Here is a 3,531-nt window from a genome sequence, read left to right as displayed (position 1 = left end):
TTGGCTCACCTGCTGGTTTTTCCAAGTCTCAATGAAGACACACATTTTTCAGCCTCATCTTTTAAGATCTTCTCACTGAAACTGTGGATGAGATTATTTGGGGCATTGTTTTAACAATGATCAGAAATATCTGGCCAATTGGCCCTTGATTGATCCATAGCATTTGGATTATTTCTCTCGCATAGTTGGTTATTGCCAAGCATTGAAAATACAGCAGCAGGCTGCCATGGCAAATATTCTCACCAAGTTGCACCCAGAAACTTGGACACCTTAACCTTGCTCCTTCCTCCACTGCCTGCATGTTTACATGTCTTCAGTGCATTTCTGCATGTGCTGTCCTGTTTCCCTATTCCTTTATCTCCACACTCACAAAGCTCCTCCCTTACCCCTGCTCCGTCTGGCTGAGATCTGAGGTTTCTTCTGTTTTTGAGAACACTACAAAGAGATTACTTCAGTCCCAGGAACCTGCACGAAGGTTCTCCTGAATTCCCAAGGACAGAAAATATGCTGCTTTGGACCATGTTTTTGTCTCATGCTGTTTTACAGAATTCTTTTAGATAGCACGCACGCACGCGCAAAGACACACCCACACAAATTCAACTCTTTATTGGCATGTTTGTGGTCGGCTTTCCTGACAGCCTCAGAGGGCTGTTTTGTTGTCCTGGCCAAACGTGCTGTGTTCCCTATGTAAATTGAGATCTTTCTAAGCAAACCATTACTTTCTTTTCCTAATTCTGTCTTTGAATAAAAGTTTACCTTCTTTTTCAAACCAAACAGATAACATTGTTCTTTAATATCCTCTTTCTTCTATGAACACTCCTGGGGAGGTACTGGGGGAGGGACAGAAGAGGGAGGCCTTTCAGACTCAAGCTGCTGGGTAAGAAGCATGCCTTCTCTGAATGCTTTGCCTTTTGATAAGCTACACCAGCCAACAATACCCAGTATTTCCATCTGCCACAGAGAAATAACTACTCTCTCCCTATAATAATCATTTTAAAAATTATGTTAGGGAAGTAGGCAAGTTTAAACCAAGAGTTTCTTATCAATTTACAGTGAAAAGAAAAAAAAAACCCTCATTAGGAAATTCTCTTGCCCGGTATCATCTGTCAAGTAAGTGAGATCTTCGTAATAATTTCTTGACTGTATAAATTCATTTCCTCTTCAAAGAGCCTGTGGCATTCTCACATTTGCATAATGCTCCTTGTTCTGTCAAATAACAACAGCAATAATAATAGTGCTTCTTATTCTGTCATTGTTCTGGCAATTATTGAATTAAGTTATAGACCACAGAAGGGCCTAACACTGTATTAGATACAGACTAGAGGAAGTTAAGCACCAGGTATACACTCTTCCAGATCAGATGCTCTAAGTCAAAAGCAACTGCCTCTTTTTTTTTTTTTTTTTTTTTTGGCCATCACGTCCTCAAAACATTTCACAGCTCCTAGCACAAATGCCCATGAAAGGGTGATAAACTGATGAAGAGATCACATAACATCATGTTAACTCCCACAAATTGTTTAATTTCTCGATAAAGAGATGGACTCGAGGACTCGATGGCCTTTCCAAATGCCTGCCAGCCTGAGGCTCCTCTCTAAAATGGCTCAGATGAAGCTCAGTTTGTCCCTTTGGAGTGCCTCAAAAGTATTCCTTTACACTTCATGAGAAGTTTCACCAGCAACCCCACACACTGTCTTCAGAATGCTCTGATTGAAGTCAGCCCCCCACCAGAAGGAAGCAAAGAGCCTGGGGAGAAACCCACTCTACCTCATGGGGCAGCCTGCGCTTCCAGACAGCCAGCACTTATGTGTGTGTCGCCATAGCACGCCCCATGACTGAGCAACACAGACACTGATGTGTACATCACCTATCCCAGCTGCACCCTCTGAGTCTTCTGGACCCAGAAACCCTTCAAAAGTCTTGTCCCAGTGCCCAATAAGGCCAATTTTTGTACACATCATTTTCCCCATCAAGCTTTTGATAACTGCAATGTCCTGTATGTTTATAAAACACTTTCACAAGCACCATCCTATTTGAGCTTGACAAACAGCCCTGTGAAGTGATCAGAGCAAGCACGTTTATCTCTGTTTTACAAATAAGAGGCTTGAGTCTCAGTAAAGGGAGCTCTAGGGCCCAGGAATCCTGACTTTCCAGGATGCGATATGCCATTGACTTAAGAATTATGGGAAAGGAAAAACGATGTCCAAATTGTCCAGTGGAAGCTCACTCTCTGGAACAGGCCCCCTGTGGAGATAGACATGCAAGGGATATACACAGATAATGACAATAAAGCACAGAGACCCTTTCCCATGAGGCCCATGTTCTAGCTCAGAGTCACTCCGTGCTGCTGCAAGCAAGAAACTTTTTCTCTCTGAACTTAGAAATGAAGACATCTATCAAATGTGTAGGATCTTTTCCAGCTTTGAAATTCCAAGAATCTAAAATAGTCACGCTGAGTACCTGTCATATATGAGTAGAGATTCTTCTCAGAGTGTTTCTGGCTTGTGATGTGTCTTGTGCTATCCTTGGTCTTCTCGGAGGGTGAGTGGTGGTAGATAAGTGGCATGGAGGCTACCATAGCTACAGGAAAGTGGAGAAAGAAAGTAACTGAGGAATCTGTGCCCAGCATCCCTTCCCAATGCCATTACCCCCAACCATTCCTCCTTCTGCCTCACTCTGACCGCAGTCTCTCCCAGAAATGAGTCCCATCTATCTCAATTCCTGTGTCCTTGGCTGTCGTGGAATCACAGTGGATGGGGTGTGGAATATCTCTTGGCCCTTCCCTGGCACCCTGACTTGGCACCAGCACTGCTCTCCAACTGTTCTCTCAGGTCCTGCCCAATCACTACCCTAAGATCCCTTCCCTAGAGTGGCCTGGAATTAGCCAAAGCATTGCACAACTCCAGGGGCACCATTATTAAGTATGGGATGTACTCTATTAGCCATTTCCCAGAATCCAGGAGTGAAGCAAGCAGACATTTCACCAGACAGCAAGCCTCCAATGGGCATCTCTTCTGGGGTATAAGGGAAGTTGAGAGATGGGCAGAGGACAGAATATGGGGCCTCCACTTATATAGGATATTTATCACACCGCTGTGGGCCCTACCTTGAAGAATGGTACTGGACACTCATTTTACTCTTTCAAGTTTGGGGCCACTTGAGCACCAGCTGGACCTCACTTGGGCCATGTTGGTCTGGCTGGAGCCAAGTGCCAGGCATTGTCTTCCCTGTGCTCTCAGTGAAGCCTGTGGAATCAGGGCAGCATCATTCCCTGACAAACGTTCAGTACATTTCCTTGGGTCCCAGGAGGCCTGATACTGAAATGTTTTCCTCCCCATAGTTATATTTTCCTTGGTTGAAAAAGTTTTGTTTTGGAAGTTGCTACCCTGTCGAGGTAATGAGTCAGTTTGGGAGGCCGTGCAGAGGGGAAAATGCACATCACTGGCAGTGGCTGAGAGGTTGGGGGTGAGAGAAAATGGGAGATTCCGGGTGGGAGACATAAGTCCACACCCTCTCCCATCTCTCGCCCTCTCA

This window comes from Canis aureus, chromosome 16, assembly GCF_053574225.1.
Source record: "Canis aureus isolate CA01 chromosome 16, VMU_Caureus_v.1.0, whole genome shotgun sequence".
Lineage (NCBI taxonomy): Eukaryota > Metazoa > Chordata > Mammalia > Carnivora > Canidae > Canis > Canis aureus.
Note: the sequence above shows the minus strand (reverse complement) of the source record.